The sequence below is a fragment of the Montipora capricornis genome, chromosome 14 (assembly GCF_036669925.1).
Source record: "Montipora capricornis isolate CH-2021 chromosome 14, ASM3666992v2, whole genome shotgun sequence".
NCBI lineage: Eukaryota > Metazoa > Cnidaria > Anthozoa > Scleractinia > Acroporidae > Montipora > Montipora capricornis.
The window spans coordinates 18,467,715-18,488,393 of record NC_090896.1 but is presented as its reverse complement, the minus strand read 5'-3'; the positions used below and the strand labels follow the sequence as shown (position 1 = coordinate 18,488,393).

Sequence of the window (20,679 nt, the reverse complement as noted above, 5' to 3'; positions counted from 1 at the left end):
TAGGCAGGGGGAACTCCCAGGATCTGATGTGATAAGTACTCCCAGTTGAATGAGGGCTATTACGATAACGGGAAATACTATTGAAGACAATAAGCTGGGCGATGGTAAGACAAGCCTGACTTTCAGCTGGGCTGGTTCTGCATTGACGTTTGAACCTTTGACGATCATACTTTTGAGCGATGCAGGGATAAAATCTTTCTGACATTCGTGAGGAAATGTACCATTGAGGGAATTTTTTAGTTGCAGAATGTCCCGCCGTAGGATGGTTGCCACTCTTGCAAGATGTTAAGCATCAGAATCTTTCTTTGCCTCTTCCTTCTGTGTGGGCAGTTAAATCTGGATAAGCAGATAGTATTCGTTCCTTTAGTTGAGTAGCATTGATTTTCTCATACCCAAGACCAACTTCCTGTAGCTTAGAGGAAAAATACTTAACAAGTTCAGAAAGTATAAGCACTGCTGGTTCTTCTACATGAAGTGTTTCATCTATATGGGCAATTAATTCTGCAAACGCTAATTCATCAAGGTTAAGGACAGGAGTAGTTGTGCCTTTTGTTACCGTGAACATTAACATCCTCGCTCGATTATATAACCCAATCAAGCACTTTGCGAGGTACTTTGCATCAATAGCTATCATATTGCCAGCAGAAAGCTTGGCAAGAAGTTTGCTGTCTTTTAGTGTCACCACACATTTCCCTACATCACAATCACATCACTACTCTTCTACTTGGTAATAAATAAGTCTGATCAGTAGCACAATAGACATGTACAATTGTGTAACATATATCAAAAATGCAAAATTCCTACAAATTTCTCCAAAGTCATGATAACACTTTAATTTGAACAGTAAAACACACTAAGGGCCGAAATAATTATGTTTTGCTTGGTTTTAGCTTTGTAGACAACATTTTAAGTTATACCCATGATGCTTTGCGGCCTCTTAATTTTGTAAAATATCTAGTAATCTGTCCAAATTCATATTAACACTTCGTAATTATCACAGCAAAATCACCATTAATAGCAAACAATCATATAATCCAAAGTTTTTTGCCAAGTCAGCAATCTTAGTTTTTACCCATAATGCATTGCGCATCCTAAAACTAGTACATTTTACACACTTTTGGGTAACATATTGTGCATTTTGAAATATCCTTAAATCGAAACAAAACTAATTATTGGTTTGTTCCCATCAAACAGCTGTTAATTAAAGTTACAATGAAGCAATAATGTCTTCATGGACATCCCAGGCAACTTGATAAACTTTTTTTCGACCTCTGCCCCTCTCTATCAGTTCTGAACAAACGTAACGAACAGTGCCAGGAAACACAAAAGCGATCTTCTTTTGATCAAGCTTGTAAGTCATGTCAATCAAGTTGTCTGTTAAAAAAAATGTCCTTTAAGAACGGAGCTCTCAGCAGTTAATGCACACCCTTAGTCATCAGTGACATCTTCTCTCAGTTCAACAGGGCCTTCAGTGGTAACTTTCAGCAGGTAATAATCATAGGAGTCATCTTCATCTGCTGCAATGGCAATGATGCTGTCTTTGCCTAGATCAGCCACATGAAGGTGGACAGGCTCAACCATGCGAGTTTCACTTTGAGCTCGTGTGGTAGCACCAGATGCCTCCCTCTTTGACACAATCTCCTGCAAGCTATCAACCAGGTCCTTGTTCTGGCAGTCATCAAAGTTGTCGAAGAGACACTCGCCACAGTAACAGGATCGCTTCCTCACTAGGACCTTGCATTGCTCTGGGGTGGTAACTACAGAGTGCAATTTACGGATGCCCTTAACAGTTTCAAACTTGCGTCCTTCGCGATTACGTAAAATTGCATCAGGACCCTGAGATGGAACGTAAAAAAAAATTCTTCTATTCAGGCTGACTGATTTGGAGCAAGAAGGAAATGATGACTGTGCAGGTTTGGAGAAATGATTTGTTAGATGGTCACACAGATCTTTGGCATTGGTTATGCTTGCTGTTCCACGTACTACTGCAAGACTGGCCTGTTGTCGTACGTGGGATCCAGCAGCATCTTGCTCGCCTTTTGCATGGGATGTTTCAAAGAAGTTTCTTTGAATTGTGAACCCAAAGTTTGCAAGTGAACATGACAAATCCCCAATGCAGTGCCTTGATTTGTACTGTGCTGCACAGCCATCTGTAAACTCGTGCAATTTGGTGATGTTCAGCTGCAGATCATCTATGAGATATTTTCACACTAGCAACTGGGCGTGGTGCACAGAATCATAGTCCTGTACTGGATCATCACTGATCACAAAGATGTGTTCCTTTATGATGATGGGCTCCTGAGCAGTGCTTTCTTTTTCATCATGTGCAGATGCGTGTCGAAACAGGACAGTGATGTGAAGACTTGCCTTGTTCACATCAAAATACTGAGATTGGATTTCATTCTGCCCTCTGCAAGAGTAGCTCTCTGAGTAGTCGTGGATGCAGACAGCATGTCCAAGAGGTAGGGTTTCTAGTAGTTCATCAAGCTGCTTTCTCTGCCAAATAGCCATGAACTGGTGGTAGGGGTAGTCCTCCAGCAGCTGAATGAAATACTGGAAAAGTTCCTTGGGACATGTTTCCTTCTGCACCAGTGCAATTTTCTTTTGTGGTTCGCCAGAAGCTGTCACCTTGCCAGTGAGAACATAATCAAACCGCTTCCACTTAGTGGTGCCTTCCTCAGACTGCTCCTCTGGAAGAAGCTTAAAAAGGTGTGTGCCACATTCTTCACATGACCGATCTATGCAGCAAAGCCTGTGGAAGTCACTACCCTCAGGTTTAGGACAAAGTGTCATTTCCACAGCTTCATTTAAAGAGACCAAGGGTATCTCAAGGGTGGGATTTTCATTCAATTGATTTTTTCGAAACTTGACACATTCACTGAATACAATCCGTGCTTCTTCGTGTTTGCGGCATAAACAAGATCTTCTGTCCCGCTCCTTTGCTCCTTTAACAAAATATGGTTTTAGGCCCTCAAATTTTCTTTGAGAAATTTTAACATCAGGGTTGGCTGCACGAAAATTAAAGTAGACTTCACTTTGAGTCTGCTCCAGCACGTGTTTGGGATGTTCTATGTACTGTTTTGGGCCAGTTCGTTTCCTGATGATATCCTTCTTGTCTCCTGTTGGTCTACTAGCCTCAAACGTCCAATACAGACAGACAGAGTTTTTCACTTCCTCAGAAAGTGAATCCACTCTGGGTTTCCTCTTCGTCAGTAGCCAACTTGGTTCATCTCCCTTTAGGACCTCAAACCTGCGCTTTATTCCTCGACTAACGGAACGCCTATCTAAAGAAACAAGCTTTGAAACAGTTGAAGTTAGCCTCTTTTCTTTCACTGTTTCACCAAACGCAAGTGATTTGATTGCCCCGAATGCAGCGCGGCCTTCATTTTTCTTGTTGCGCTTCAAATGCTCGATACCACTGGTTAGGTCTGATGTGATGGCTTTCAAAGCTTCTATTTCCTTTTCTTCTTCTGGTGATTTTACCAGGCCTTTTTTCTCCAGTGACTTTCTTGTTTGTGGACTTCGAACAAGCTTTTCTACAACTTCTACTCTTTTACTTGGTGTTGGCGGAAGCGTTTTTCTTGCTTTGTCAACCGCTCGCTTTTTGGCCATCCGACTTTTGAACACGGCCATATCCGGAGTTTCAACCGGAAGTGTTTCTTCTGTTTCAATAATCATTTCAGCAGCCTTTTTCTTGGCCCGGTATTTCTTCGACCTTTCCCTGCCTTGGGCTTTCTTTTTTTCTTCTTTCTCCGCTTTGTTTTGTCGAAATTTGCGAACTCTAGCTGTGCTTTTTCCATTCCCACCTTCTGTAATTTGCCGCGATTGAGCACGTGTATTCGAAGCCACGGCTTTTTTACCTTTTTGTTGCTTTCTTTCCACGGCTTTCTTTATTAGCTTTTTTGTGTTTTTTTCGTAGTGGGCTTTGTTGATAGCCTTTTTTTTTTCCTTTTGTTCTTTTCTCCATCTTCTCATTGATTCTGCTTTATCCTCATGCTCCATTGTGTCTATTGAAAACCATCCGGCGTAACGAACGCGACCCAACCCGAAGGGACATTTGCATTTAAAACACGTGCTTTTCTTGAGGTTTTCACGGCTATTTTTGGAGTTGTTACGTAACAAACCTTCTTGGGAGGTTACCAAGTGCACATGTTGTTGTTTCATGGAAGGAATTGCCCGAAATCATGGCGAAATTGTCATGTTGTTTCACTGTCTTTCTCGCGAGAAAATCCTACATGTAATAGAAGACTCATGGAGAAGCGTTTCACAAGGCGTAAGATTTAGAAAAACTCTTCTTGCGAGCTACCTACTTTATATTTTAACGTGGAAATGCTCATGAACGTTCGTTTTGAGATGAGATTCAAATGTGGCGGCAATCCGAAGGTTTTGGATCCATTGCGGGCATTTGGGAAGAGTTTGACTTTCTTTGATGCTTTTAATGGCATATCAAACCATGGAGCGTTTCACAAGGCTTCAGATTCAGACTTTTTCTTATTGCGTTGGAGCGAATGGTCCTAGATTGTTCATATTTTCAGGAAAGAGTCCCCAGAAAGTGAGAACGCCGTCTGCGGTGGTATTTTTATTGATCACCTCGTTTTTGTAACTTGTCTGGGAACCTTAATTTTAACTGCAGAAGTTCAGAGCAGTATCGTGACGCCCTAACTACGAGGTACTTTTTTGGAATTTTAACCATACAGATTCTAGTTTTAGAAAAGTTGAGTTATTAGGTTGAAAGTATGTTTGGTCCTTGTAATTTTAAGATTTTTCCAAACGATAATGGGCGTTTTGGTCTAGATATATTTTTTATCGAACAACATTTCATCTGGGTAAATGTTACGCGTGACGGCCATATTTTTAATCAATTTTGTCAAACAAAAATTTCGCCAAAAATAAGAGTGCAGTGAATATTCACGAAACTTTGCATATTTATTGACAAACATGTTACCCTTATTTGTGTGAAATCTTACAAATGTACGGCTTATAATAAAGAAGATATTTGGGAAGGAGTTTGTGTCACTCTGATTGTACACATGTAGTGTGCTACTGATCTCTGAATTTTCATTGACAACTCTGCACGTGGTGGTTTACGATACGCATTCCATTTTTCTCCTAATCTACAAATCTACGCCACACACAAACCTGGAGGCATATACAGCTTGTCGGTTGATCCCCTTAGACAAGAACCCAGGTGTTAGACTGATTGGTGTCGATGAGGTACGACGAAGGATCATTGGAAAAACCATACTTTCAGTGATCAAACCAGATATCATGAGCTCTGCTGGAAATTTGCAACTCTGTGCTGGTCAAGCAGGTGGATGTGAAGCAGTTGTGCATACTATGACTGATATTTTTGACGAACAGGCTACTGATTCACTGCTCTTGGTGGATGCAGACAACTCCTTTAATTCACTCAATCTCCTACGTATGCCCACCAATGGCCATCTATATAAGAAACTGTTACAGTGTACCCTCCCGTTTATTTGTGCTCGGCAGAACCGAAATTTCATCATCAGAAGGGACTACACAGGGTGATCCCCTTGCAATGCCAGTTTATGCAATAGGCATAACTCCCCTTTTAGCATTGATAAGACCTCCTGCAACCAAAACCAATATATCAATTGAAGCATGTAGCCTTTGCAGATGATTTGGGGGGTGCTGGGGACCTGATTACTCTGCGACGCTGGTGGGACAACATAGTGCTCTACGGTCCCAAGCTAGGATATAATCCAAATGCAGCAAAGTCAAGGCTAGTTGTTAAGCCACACACCGAAGTATGTGCACGAGAGGTATTTGAGGGAACCAACATTAACATGACAACAAAAGGAAGAAATATCTTGGTGGTTTTATTGGGAGCGAGAGTGGCAATGCCAAATATGCTGAGGAGCTACTCCGCTCGTGGTGTGAACAGCTGAAAGTACTGTCGAAGATAGCAAAGACAGAACCACAAGCTGCTTGTGCTGCGTTTCTGAGTGGGTTCAAACACAAACTGACCTACTATATTAGAACATTGCGCAACATCAAGCAACACTTCAGACAACTGGACGTACATGTGGATCAAGTGTTTATCCCAGCAATAACAGATGGCCATATATGCTCTGCTGACGAACGACTCCTGCTTTCATTACCTGCAAAGAAAGGCGGCTTAGCCATTCCCATCTTCTCTGGTACTGCGGACTCCAAGTTTTCCAGATCCACACCAGCCACAGAACAGCCGATAGAGCAAATCAACAATCAAGATAGCACAGCACAGGTGGACAGCAAACTACTCAAGCACTCAAAACGAGACATCGTAAAGGGAAGGGAGAAACACAGTGAAGCCATCCTAGAGCAACTTCGTGCGAAGGTGAGCCCTGAACAACTGAGGACAAATGACCGAAGTACCTCTCGTTGTATGTCCATGTGGCAAGAGATTCGATGTCAATCAAGCAATGTCGTGTATGAAAAGTGGGTTTGTCCATAGGAGGCATGATGAAGTGTGAGATTTGTTTGCATCGCTGCGCCAGGATGTATGCCATGATGTCGATGTCGAACCACATCTGCAGACCCTAACTGAAGAAATTCTAAGTAGCAGTACCAATTCAACAGATGAAGCCCGCCTGGATGTTAGTGCGCGAGGGTTTTGGCAAAGGGGGCAACATGCATTTTTTGATGTAAGAGTTTTTAATTCATTTGCAAAGAGCCTCCTAAAGCAAAGACTTGAAACCGCATTCACTTCCAACGAGAATGAGAAAAAGAGGCACTACAATCAGCGCATCATTGAGGTTGAGCATGGCTCCTTCAGCCCCCTCGTGTTTACATCCTATGGCGGCAGTGGAAGGGAGGCTGAGTGCTTTTTAGCTGACCTTGCGCACAAAGTATCTGAGAACAAACACATCAGCTACAGCAATGTGATTGGATGGCTCAGAGCCAAACTCTCCTTCAACCTACTAAGATCAGCTGTGCTATGCATAAGAGGTTCACGAGGACCCAGGCAGGAGTTTAATGTTGACGTTACCCAAGCAATAATCTCTGAAGCAACTATCTCTGAAGCAACTGGAAAGACCAGATGATAATAAAATAATAATAATTTATTGATTTCTGTAGCGCATTACCATGACACAATGATCTAATGTGCTTTACAATCTAATACTATCAAAAAGAATTACATGCATAATGATATTTACAATAAATAGTACAAATAATAGCGTAATATCGTAACAATGTAAAAAGAATTATTCTAAAAATGCTTGTTTAAAGAGATGGGTCTTGAGATCTGATTTAAAACTATAGATACTAACACAGTTCCTAAAAGTAGCCGGTAGATTGTTCCAAAGTTTCGGTGCCGCTACCGCAAAGGCGCAGTCCCCGAGTGTCTTATAGGTCCTGCGAGATGTATGTAATCCATCAAGCATGATGCCTTCCTGGCTAAGTAAATTATATCTCCCCTGAGACTGGATACATACAAGGCAACTAATGTATTCTGGAGCCAGCCCGTGGATAGCTTTAAAAGCTATCAATAATATCTTGAATATTATGCGGTAATGGACAGGCAGCCGGTGTAATTGTCTTAACAATGGGGTTATGTGGCAGAACCTAGACTCTTTACATATTAAGCGCTCTGCCTCATTCTGTACCCTTTGCAGTTAGCGATCTGATATGCGGGAAGACCGTACAGAAGGCTATTACAATAGTCAACTTTACTCGTAACAAACACATGAATAAGTGTTTCTGTGGCTTCGTGTGATAGAAACTTCCTTATCTGCCTAATGTTATGAAGGTGGAAAAATGCTGGGCTACAGGTCTTAGTAACATGCATGGCCATAGTAAAGTTCTTATCAAAATATGAACCTAAGTTCCTCACAGACGTGGAGACAGCAACAGTCGCATCGCCAACCCTCAGTTTTGCTAAGTTGTTGGCGCGTTACTAACACCAAAAAATCTGTTTTCCCGTCATTAAGCATGAGACTATGTTGGCGTGCCCATGACTTTATATCTGCTACACAGTCCTGTATAACTTGAAGTGCTTGCTCCTTGTTCACACAGCTTGAGGGACTGAAGGAAAGGTAGTCTTGGAAGAGCAGAGGGCCTAGGCAGGAACCCTGAGGAACTCTCGAGTTAAGTTGATATGTCTGTGACCGTGTACCATCCAGAATAATTTGCTGAGAATGACCCGAAAGATAAGAGCCAAGCCACGCAATGACAGTACCCCCCACCCCCAGTTTACAGTGGACCACTCTCAGAAGCATGCTATGATTTACAGTGTCGAACATGGCACGGAAATTAAGTAACACGAGTAGAGTGACCTGCTGACTGTTCGTATTAATTAGGATATTGTTACGCACTTTTAACCGTGCTGTCTCAGTGCTGTGGTGCTTTCGATAGGAGGAATGATGTAAAGGGTACAATCCATTTTCAAGCATATGTTTCTCTAGCTGGGTGGCAGCGGCAGATTCAGTGAGCTTTGAAACATATGCCAGGTTACTCACGGGGCACAAGTTTGCCTTTGTCTCGTCCAAACCCGCCTTTTTCAGAAGGGGTGTAACTAAAGCTTCCTTCCACTTCTCAGCGAAATGACCCGACTGAAGCAAGGTGTTGATCATAGCGATCAGTGCAGGAGTCAGCTCATCAAGGCACTGAGTGACCAGAGTAGTTGCCATCGGATCCAGTGGGCAAGACTTCTTGGCTGCGCGACAAATCAGACAAAATAATAATTAACTGTATATACATATTACTTATATAGTTTCTTAATTTTAGTTTTACATAGATTGTTATGTTTTTGATATCCTATTTAGGTGAAGTTTTAATAAAGTTTGTATTTGTAGATTAAGAAGAAAAACTGAAAGCTGACTGTTGTAAATAAGTGTATTATCTCTTGCTCTATTTCTTTCAGCATGACGTTGCTTTTCATGGAAATTTTCTATTCTTCCCCTTCCTCTGCTTCTCCTGAGGATTTTGTCGTTTAAATTTCTCAAATTTATCTTCTCTGGTGTTCTTTTCTGCACTTTATCCTGTTGCTCGTCTCTAATATGATTTCCCGGCAGAAAAACGCGTATTGCCATATGCAACGCTGCCACTCGATTTCCCACCAAGGAAAATTGCATGAACACTCCCTTCCCCAGAGGCTGTCCTGCCTCCCCATCTCCACCCAGACAGTCTGTATGGGTGGATGTACGTGATGTCAGTCTGTACGGTCGGACGTATGAGACGTCATAACCAAAATTTCTTGTATCGATAGATTTCCCACAGAATCTTACCCATGGTGCTCTGCTGGTTCGCTTTGTGCGCCTGAGCTCCGCTATTATGTAGTATACACGGCCACCTTGGGTGCTACCTTGGAGATAAGGGTCATCAATGTAACCTACGTTTCTGCAATGTTGGATACACTAGCCTAGCATATGCCTCACAGCAGACCACAAGGTATCCATTCTAAAGTGATAGGATTCTGTGTAATGGTTAAGATCTTTCAAATTTATTTTCATCACACTTTTCTTCTTTCTTACGAAAGTATTTCAAATCAATTAAAGTGGTGAGTGAGGATTAGGTTCAATTACTTCCAAACGCAAGAGGTTACTGACCACCTCATTAACAACCTCCTTACCTTGTGAATTAAATTTAATTTCAGGTCTTAGCCTGTTTTGATTGGGCACAGAGTGCTTTTCTAAATGACAATGTTGCAAAACTTGTGGGCCTGATGTGAATTTACACCACACAGGTGAAGAATGCTTATCATTCCTGCTGCAGAAACCTGAAGTCCATCTATTCAGGTTTTGCTTTTTTGCCTTCCCACTTCCTGGAATGGGAAGGGCTGCAGGGTTTGTTTGGCTTCTACACACTGTAGTTGTATGCTGAATATTGTCTTTGGTCAGCTTGGAGGTCAATCGATTATCGATTGGAATCAGAGATATCTTTCATAGTCTTATTGGCAGGTCATCTCCAAAAAGCTCCTCCATACTTGGATTTGATGCCTTAAATGTTCTCTTCTTCATTGTCTGACTCCCTGGCTACTACATATAATTCAGATTGCTGTTTCTAGCAATCCCCTTTCTCTTACCGGTTGCCTTCAAAGATAAGCGGGTCCAGAAGTCGAAATTTGTTCACTCTGACACCATTTAATGAGTGCAGAACAGTAACCATGCAGGACTTGATTTGTATGTGTGACAAGTCACGTAATTACTTATGAACTAATCAATATTCATGACAACTGTAACATGGTGCAAATGTGATTCCATGCACTCCAATTACCGTTGAAGTGCTTTTGTTTTAACCCTTTTCCCTTCTGGTTTATGGCTGTTTTATGACATTAGGGTTTTCTCTAGTGTCTTTAAAGAGTTTATTCATTTATTCTCTTTAAATCTGGAGTGAGAAAATAGTTTTTTCCGTTCCTCTTAAGTGGTTGCACCTGGCTGACATAGAGCTCCATTGCTGTCTTTCATCTTGTGGAAATGAAGATACCATGATTGACGTAGACGATTGACTTGAAAGTTTTTTTATAAGGCTTGATTCGGTAACCAACATTTGATTGCAACCAAACAAAATACAGACATCTTTCTTTAACCCAATCAGAAGCCAATTTTTCTTCTCTTCCAATCAGAGTCTTGATACACAATGAGAAGCCAAGCTCAGCTCTTCTTATGTTGGAGGGAGTTCTCTGGGTGAAGAATCAGCATTATTAGTGGATGCAAGAAGTCTGAGGTTGGGAAGTTGCAAGGGGACACAGTATCAATCAGGCCCCGGTTCTTGAAAAGCCGATTAATGCTAATCGAGGATTAAATCCTGATAATCGAGGAATAAAATTTATCCGTCAATTAGTTTCTGTTCCTGAAAGCACGATTAGTGCTATCAAAGGGATAAACTGAGGGTTAAATGTATTATTACACCGTTGTGATTATGCATACAAAAGCTAAGCACAACTTATCGGAATTGGTAGGCATGTTTACAAACATTGTTTCAAGATGGCCTGGGAGCACGTGTGACAGTTTTGTCTTCAACACCTCACACATTGGCCAGAAGTTGGAGAGTCAGCCCCACTCAATAGAAGATGGTTTGCTACTGGGAGATAGTGGGTATCCATGTAAACCATATCTCATGATCCCCTACCTTAACCCAACAACTGCAAAACAGGAGACCTAGAACAAAGCCCACACGGGTACAAGAGTGGCCATCGAACAAGCCTTTGGCTGGTGGAAGGGCCGTTTTCACCTGCTTCACTCTGAAGTACAGATGAACCCTGAAAACACCTGCTAATTGATTGGTGCTTGTGCAGTGCTACACAACATTGCATTGCTTCAGAATGAGGCAATTGATGGCCTTCTTCAGAATAAAGACCAGCCAGACGTTGCTCCTTATCATGGCCCAGAAAATGGAAAGGCTGTGAGGACTTTATTTGCAATACCTTTTTTTTTAAATATTTTGCTGTCACATCAAACTGATTTCCCACTGTATTTCAATTTTGACTTCATAAAAAATATCTGTGACATGTAAAATTAAAAGATCTGGACTAAGACTGATCTATAGTCATGTTCCATCATGATTGGTTAATACAGATTCAAAATTAAAATGGACCTTGGCAGGGATGGCACTAGGAGTTTAACAATCTGGGTCCTGGGACCCACATGCCTGGTCAAATTGGGGTCCCAAAACCTTGATGACCTTTTCCTACGAAAAACTAGCTTTTTTGTTGCAAGAAAGAGTCACTGGTAAAATACCGATACTTTTAATAACTTCGGTTTACTTTTTTCTTAGACAGCATTAGCTTATGACATTGTATGTAACATACATTATTAAAGCATGTACACATCTTTTTAACAATGTGATATTGATTTTTGACGTATGAATAGCATAAGTGACTTCTTCAAGTCAAAGGTCTTGCGTCCAGGGACGCTTTAAAATTTTGAAGCTGCATTTTTTCAATTGTATTTGTGTAAAAATGCATGATTTCTGCATTAATGCAATCTGTGCTCGGTTTCTCAAATGAACTGTCATGAGGGCAATCTGAAGAATCAGGTTGAAAACAAATCAAGGAGTAATTTTTGAAGGGGAGAGGAACTGCCCTTAACTTGTGACAATCAACGTACAACAGTTCATTCAAAAAACCCAGCTCCATTTTTTTTCTCAGTATTACCATAATCGGGCAACATCCACAAATCAACCTCACTGTAAAGTATGTAAGTTATATGCCTAAGCCTCCTACTCCCAAAATTGGTGAAGCATTTGCCGGTACTGTCAAGGTAAAAAATGGAATGATACATTGTAATATTGATTTCATTCATATAAACTGTTTAATAAGAATTCAAAAGCCAAAATACAACTGAATTCAGTAGCTGCAAGGTCATTGTTTGAATGCCAGCCTTCAGGTGAGAAGGCATTATTTTGAAAGTTACCTGTAAGGATGGTACTCTTAGAAAACGTTTGGTGACAAAGAAAACGGGAAAAATGAGGGACACAAAACAAATCGTGTATGCTTGAAGCTTACAGAAGGTCCAGAGGTCGAAATTTGTTCACTCTGACACCATTTAATGAGTGCAGAACAGTAACCATGCATGACTTGATTTGTATGTGTGACAAGTCACGTAATTACTATGAAGTAATCAATATTCATGACAACTGTAACATGGTGCAAATGTGATTCCATGCACTCCAATTACCGTTGAAGTGCTTTTGTTTTAACCCTTTTCCCTTCTGGGTTTTGGCTGTTGTATGACATTAGGGTTTTCTCTAGTGTCTTTAAAGAGTTTATTCATTTATCCTCTTTAAATCTGAAGTGACAAAATTGTTTTTTCCGTTCCTCTGAAGTGGTTGCACCTGGCTGACATAGAGCTCCATTGCTGTCTTTCATCTTGTGGAAATGAAGATACGATGATTGACGTCATTAGACGTGGAAATAGATGATTGACTTGAAAGTTTTTTTATAAGGCTTGATTCGGTAACCAACATTTGATTGCAACCAAACAAAATACAGACATCTTTCTTTTGTGTAAAAATGCATGATTTCTGCATTAATGCAATCCGTGCTCGGTTTCTCAAATGAACTGTCATGAGGGCAATCTGAAGAAGCAGGTTGAAAACAAATCAAGTCGTAATTTTTGAAGCCGAGAGGAACTGCTCTTACTTGTGACAATCAACTTACAACAGTTCATTAAAAAAACCCAGCTGCATTTTTTTCTCAGTGTTACCATAATCGGGAAAGACCCGCAAATCAACCTCACTGTAAAGTATGTAGGTTATATGCCTAAGCCTCCTACTCCCAAAATCGGTGAAGCATTTGCCGGTACTGTATTGATTTCATTATTCATATAAACTGTTTAATAAGAATTCAAAAGCCAAAATACAACTGAATTCAGTAGCTGCAAGGTCATTGTTTGAATGCCAGCCTTCAGGTGAGAAGGCATTATTTTGAAAGTTACCTGTAAGGATGGTACTCTTAGAAAACGTTTGGTGACAAAGAAAACGGGAAAAATGAGGGACACAAAACAAATCGTGTATGCTTGAAGCTTACTTTTGAAGAACTGACCATGTGTCGTCTGGATTCAGCTTCACCTTTAATTTAATTTAATGTAAAGTCAGCAGTGTGATTGATTGGCATTCTTTGTGAAGCCAGATTCATTTGTTACACTTAAAGTTGATCAAAGAATAAAAATTATTTACCTGTAACTTAACCTTAATTTGATCATAGGTTAAGACCACTAAACCATGCAGGTAAGGACAAACATATTTCCAGCAAGGTTTATTTATCATGGTACATTAACATAACAATAACCCCTTCCAATGGGTTTTGACAAAACACTGACCCCCCTCTTTCTGACTTACAGGCATTTCATTAGCAGTGCCTGCTTCTCTTCCCTGATAAGCAGTGCAAAATAAATTTAAGCATCATCAGGTAAGTTACCTGCTTCCATAAAAAAAAACAAATAAAAGAAAAGAAAACAGTTTGAAGATAAACACAAGTGAGTGACATGCACACATCACATCACACATAGACCAGAAGCTGCTCTGTCTGGAACTTAGAAGTTCCAGGTCATGCACCAATTTATTTTTTCTGATTGTCAAAATCAAGATGAGAGGAGGCTACCAAAAATGTAACAGCAAAACATCAAGTGATGCGAAATCAGGCCAAAAAATTAAAGAAATATTGACAAAATTAATGCGAAGATGGAGAATGGACAGAGGAGCCTAGAACCACTAAGCTCCAAGGAGAACAACTTGCTGTGTAGTTTCTGATTGTTGCTCAATTGTCGATTGTGTTCTTCCAACTGTTTCGTTTCCCCCTGTCTTTGTTGTTGTTATGGTATTTCAGAGAAACTTATAACATGCTTGATGATGCTTCAACTTATTTTTTGCTCATCCATCGGAGAAGAGAACCGAGATACTTGAGATGAAACAAGTCGGCAAGTAGAACCTCATTCAGGCCGAGTTTCGGCCATTTTTGAAATTTAGGTAAGCCACAATCTGCAACGAACTTGATTCAGCCTCAATGTACTTTTTAATTTTGTTATTTTCCAGTGCATTATAGAGGGGGACAGTGAGGGGTCAGTGTTTTTTCAAAGCCCCTCTCCAACACAATATCTAACAATAAGGTGTAAGTTGTCCATTGGACTTGCTGCTCTAAGAGCTGCACTTGTAGTGTCAGCTTCCTGTTTTTCAATAATAAATTCTCTCTCTGCAGACTAAGACAGTTATACTGCATTTGCAGCACATCTTCACTGCTCACACGCCTCTTTCCTGGCTTGGACATTTTCTCTGTGAGGGAGCCATCATATTGGTCATTTGGGTCACTTTTCATTTCACACTGGTCTTCTGCAAAATATTTTAATTTATCATTCGATGTATTTTGTCCTTCCTTTTCATTGGCCGAGAGCCCACCACGTGACCTGCAAATAACTGCCCACAAATAAGTGTTTTGCTGCAAATAATATTCTGCTCATGCGCAATTGAATTCACGCTCTTAGTTGATCTAAAGAACAGTGAGAATACTAAGAAAGGAACAAAATTTCAACGTATTTCGAAAGTATCTCAAGGAAAGAAAGGTAGACGAAGAGTCACTCGTGTCATCGACGCGAAGGACAAGTTGGCGAATGCATATGTACTGAAGAGATTTTATGCTGAAGCCAGAAAAAAGAATGGCGAGCTTTACACCAAAGCTTCACTTGTCGGGATACCTTTTAAAACTGTGAAATTCTTCAGCTTTGTTGATGCCTAGTGTTATAGAACGTTTGAATGTAAGTACAATTTGAAGTCTACAAATATGATTATGCTGAGAAGGAAACCAATTGATTGGTGCCATTACTCGACTCTGCAAGGCAGCGCGGGCTTACGCCTTCTCGGAAACGAAAACAAAAAACAAACTCGATGATCGAATGATAAAACAATTATTGACCTCGGTTATCGCAAAATATTGTGATTTGTCAGTGTCTCGCAGGTTAATTATTTGCCTCAGGCTTCAGCTTCGGAAAATAATTGATCTGCTCGTCACTGACAAATCACGATATTTTGCTCAACCTCGTCCAATAATTGTTAAATATTTTTAAGGGATAGTTTCTGTCATTTTCAAGGCTTAAAACATATCATTACATCACAGAGTACAAGGCATTACAAAACACTTGTCTGCTTTTCAAATGAAAGCATACTTTTGGCAAATTGAAAGACCCTTAAAATGTTCCTGTGCAATTTAATTCAACAAATTAAGTCATCCTTGTTTGAACAAAAATGAATGTCTGTCTCCAAACTTGTGGGACACGAAACATTTTCATAAAAGTGATGGCCAACACAAATTCAACAAACTAGATTTATTTTGTTTCAGATTTCATACTGAGTAAATGACAGCCGCCGGGTGTAATAGCTCCGAGTCACAGCGACTTTCACAAATTTGGCAAAAAGATTGACGACTACAGGCTTTTTCGACATATCAAACATAACAAATTATCTGCAAAATTTTGAAAGCTTACAAAAGTAAACCGTAGAAAACAAGGACCTCTCGGTCGCATTCAATTCAAGTAGAAAGTTGACTTGGCATTTCCTTGCTTTAAAAAAATGTCCAATAAACCATAACCTTATTTAAAAGTCGAGTTACTTATCTTTTACTGTTTGCATCAGGCTTCACAGAAACTTTCCCCGTTAAAGAAATGGTAAACAAGTGTTAAACATGGCGGCCCGAAAACCACTTTCAAGGAAATCACACGACTGATGTTTATTTTGCAACAATAAAAATTTGCATACTACTTACCAGCTCGTTCATCGCCGCTGGTTTTGAAACCACGCAGGCTGGCAAAAGGGGTGTATCTTCGAATATTTCAATTTTTTGCTCGCTTTACTGCGAGGGTGGCTTTGGTTGTGGTCCACCACCGGTTTTTTTTGCTCTCCTTTTTAAATAACAAAAACTCCTTCTTTGAAGTAGAATGGAGATTTTTCCATTTGTCTTTCACTTCTTGCACTGTGCAGTTCGCCTGACCCGCCGCGTTGATGTCGTTCGTGATTTCTTCCCGTATCTGATTTTTTCTCTTGTTCGTGACGCTGTTAATCAGCTTAGAGTGGATCGTTTCTAGAATTTTACGAACACTCTCTGGAATTACAGAAATTTCGTTCACAGAAAATCTTTTTTTCCTCTTTCTCTCGACCTTTGTCACCTCAACTTCCGTCACTTCATTTTCCGCCATTTTTCTTCCTTTTCCCTTTTGCTTGACTGCTTCCCCGCGTGCACTGGAACATATTTTCGCGCCAAATTTTCGAAAAACTGGTCTGACTGGTTTATTCCATTTTTAATCGAGGGATAGTTAATCGAGGAATAAATCTGTTTTCAGGATTGCCTTTTTAACCTCCGATTAGTTATTCTGGGAATAAGAAATTTAATCTTGGTTTAACTCTTAAACCGGGGATAGTTTAATCGGACTTTCAGGAACTGGGGCCTGGAGTTCTCGCTCTATAAGATGTAATATGGAGGTGGCCGCCAAAAAACTTTTCACATTGCAGAAGGCTCCAGTTACTTCTACGACTAAATAACAATCTCAGGCTTTGGTCTTGTAGTGATCAGATGAGAGGTTGACTAAGTCTCCAACAGAGATCTCATGGGTTGGGCTGGTCTTTGCTGTAGGGAGCTATAAATGTAGGCAGTGTTAAAGTGATGGCCTTGAGTTGGTGGCTGGGTGTGTAGTGCTGTTACTAGGTCTTCTAGAACCTGTTGAGGTGTGATAACGTACTCACCGATGGGCACGAAAGGCTTGTCGTGTTTAAGTATGAGCAAGCTACCTTTGCCAATAGAGGCAACATTAGGATCCCTGTTAACATCCTTGACAGATTAAAGAAAAAATGAGGAAAAACTAACTATTTTCTTTATTTATTCATTTGGAACAAAACTCTCCCGAAGAACATTATTATAGCTTTTGGTTTCTCCTGCATGACTGGTGAATTTAATTACATACATATAATTACTCCCTTCGCTTTTCAAAGGTTAATTAATATTTTGACAGAAATAAAGCAAGAATTTAAGGAAGAGCACATTTCTCAATTTGCCATAGCAATAAAACTTTACTTTAAAATTCCTTTAAGGTTGGTTTCTTTTCAAAGGATTTGCAAATATAAATATATCGTTTTAGGAAAATAACGAATAAGTGTAGTCTGCGTCTTGGGTAATCAATAAATTGCTGAAGAGTGGGTATATCATTGAAGGTTATTTGTTTATTGGAGAGGCTAATATCAGTGATATTAAAAGGACACATGCAGTCTAAAAAGGTATGTTCTATAGAGTCTGGATAAGGACAGAAAATTATGGTGCTTTTAAAGGGACATCTACTTCTTTTTCCCTTTTTCGTGAGAGACCAGTGTCTCTGCTCTCTTTTTTAAATTTTGATTTCGTCCGCCGCTCACTTTTTCTTCTACCGCTCACATTTTTTCGCCGCTTATTTTTTTTCTACCACTCAGTTTATCTTCTGCTGCTTACTTTTTTTTTCTCTTGCTCACCTTTTTTATGGCTCTACACATTTTTTCTGTCGCTCACTTGTTTCTACTCCTCACTTTTCAGTGTGTCTTGTCTTCCTCTGTTCCTAAGAATTTTGGTCGTGAGGTGAAAGCGAACTGGTGTAGCTAAGCACAGGCAACATGGCGTCTGGGAAAAAGTTATTAATCTCATTTTAATGCTTTTGCGAAGCTATGAGTTTCATCCTCTTGCTTTCATTAGCTCTTAACTGGTCTTGCACTTCAGCAGTGCTTCCAAATTACTCTCCAGCAATACGAGGTGACCTACAAACGTGACGAAATCATACGACACTATTTCGACCTAGGACTAACTACTCCAGAAATAGCTTCATTTTTAGCTTGTATCCACGGTATCCGGATAAGTTTGAGGCAATTGAAACGAATATTGAGGACTCTGCGATGCACAAGACGTCAAAACCTGAGTGACCTAGAGGAGGTTGCCGAGGCAGTGGAAGCAGAGCTGAGAGGGAGCAGAAGTTTACTTGGGTATAGAGCAATGCATCAAAGGCTGGTTAATCATCACAGACTGGCTACTACTAGAGAAGTAGTTCGCCAGGCGTTACGAATATTTGATCCAGAAGGTGTAGAACTGCGGTCACCACAGAGACTACGAAGAAGAGTGTACCGATGTAAAGGTCCAAATTATCTCTGGCATATAGATGGGTACGATAAACTCAAACCATTTGGATTCTGTGTTTACGGTGCTATAGATGGTTTCAGCCGAAAGATTTTATGGTTGGAAGTTGCTTCATCAAGTAATGATCCGTGCATAGTCGCACAGTATTATCTAGATTGTGTCCGACACATAGGGGAAAGTGCTCGAGTTGTACGTGGAGACAGGGGAACTGAAAATGGTAACCTAGCAGCCATCCAACGTTTCTTTCGTAGAACTGCGGAGGATGATTTTTCTGGTGAGAAAAGTTTCATGTTTGGAAAATCAACATCTAACCAGAGAATAGAGGCGTGGTGGGGCCATCTCAGAAAAGGGTTTGCAGAGTGGTGGATACAGTTTTTCAAAGACCTGCGAGATTAGGGGTTGTATAGTGATAGTGATGTGATACAAACAAGACATGTATGCAGAACAGCCACAGGAAAAGGGCTGTTCCCCACACTTTAAATAACACGCTGAAATGATGCAAGAAGACGAGGACTTGGAGCAACCAACAAATGCAGAGGAAGCTCTTCAACTGTACTTTGATCTCTTAGACCACATTGATGACATAGGCAACTGACCACAGAAGAACGTTTAACATAATCGGCTTAGTCAGTCAGCAACATGACAAAGGCAGACTTGGCATTGAATGTTTTTTTACAGTTAGCATTCGATCTTGTTGTCTGTAGAAAAAGGTAGCTTAAAAGGGTAATGTAAAAGATATATATGAAATACATCATATATTGCACTGCGGGTATGAAATCAAATGAAACCATCGCACCGGTATCGTGAGGTCGCGGGTTCAAATCCCGTTTAAGTCTTGAAAAAATTTCAGCCTTCTCGACGCAATAGAAATTTGCGCTCATCACTGCGAGACAACATGGTTTCATTTGAAGGGTAAGGTAAGTTTCTTAGTTGATATTTGCCTGTCATTCCATGCTATTATATTAGCCTCAAGTAAAATCTGGTACTTGTTGGAATGCAGGAGAGGATGAGGTAAGAGACCAGATCCCCCATGCATGGGCTTCTTCCAAGAATAGTTTTTTAAATCTAATTTTAGATACGCAGCTATTTTTAGAGAGGCACCTGCAGAACTTACACCTTCCAAAATGGCCGCTGATTTATGCTGATACAAATTGGCCCTTGTTGCCTCATTCAAGACAAAAAAATTTTCTTTTGAATTTTAAGCTGAAGAACGAGGCATCAAGGGCTTATTTGAATAAAAACAGAAGAATATTTAAATGGCAGCCATTTTGGAGTAAGGTGTATGATGGGGCATGGGAATCTGTTATCTTTCTTGACCCGCTCTTGTGGAATGTAATTTCAAAACCAAGTGCAAGCTGTTTCACAGCGGGAAGTCGAAACCCTGATAAAAGTCGCCGACTCACATTTTTACTTGATGGCCTCTCAGTTTGGTCATGCCATGAAATAAATTAGAACACGTACTTAGGCAGCAGGAAATTGAAAAGAACGGGGTGACTTCCACTAATGTGTAAAAGATTGTTTCTATTCTGACAGAGGCTGTAAGTTAGTGTGGATAAACACAAAAACAAACGCAGGACTAAAATGGACCGAATTCGTCATGAATCCTGACATTCCTAGCGTTGTGAAGCCTACTTAAGAATCCGACCTGAGTTGGAATTTCCTAAGTGAAATGCATTATTATTTTTTGGTTATCTGTTACCACATAGCTAAAGCAGAATTTCATCCCCTTTTTAGCTGAATATCAAATGAGCCCAGCCCCACCCCTGCGCTTAAGAAATCGCAAAAACTTTCTGTCTGATTCGTGCCAGGGCACAAGCCTGGTTGACAATGTTGCACCAAAGCCGGTAGCTGAAAATGCCTTTCATGTGCTCAAAGTGTGAAAATTTACCCTTTCTACCTTTTTGCCTTCCACACAGCTTTTAGGCACCCACCGTCTATAAGACTCCCCGGGAGTAGCTTGGAGGAGGGCAATGCTCGGCCACAATCTAGCGAAAACTGGCTGGGAAAGATTGCCAAATTCAGGCAAATGTTATGTGATAAAGGGCCCAGTGTTTTTTTAAAATACTATTTTGTGCTACCATTGTTAAATTAAGTCTTTT

The 20,679-nt window shown here is 40.4% G+C and overlaps 3 pseudogenes; 2 read left to right on the top strand and 1 right to left on the bottom strand.

Annotated features, from left to right (window-relative positions):
• Positions 1–808: 808 nt before the first annotated feature.
• Positions 809–5,022, bottom strand: LOC138032421 (uncharacterized; annotated as a pseudogene).
• Positions 5,023–10,908: 5,886 nt separating this feature from the next.
• LOC138031571 (putative nuclease HARBI1) lies at positions 10,909–11,408 on the top strand (annotated as a pseudogene).
• Positions 11,409–18,117: 6,709 nt separating this feature from the next.
• Positions 18,118–18,976, top strand: LOC138031570 (uncharacterized; annotated as a pseudogene).
• Positions 18,977–20,679: the final 1,703 nt, after the last annotated feature.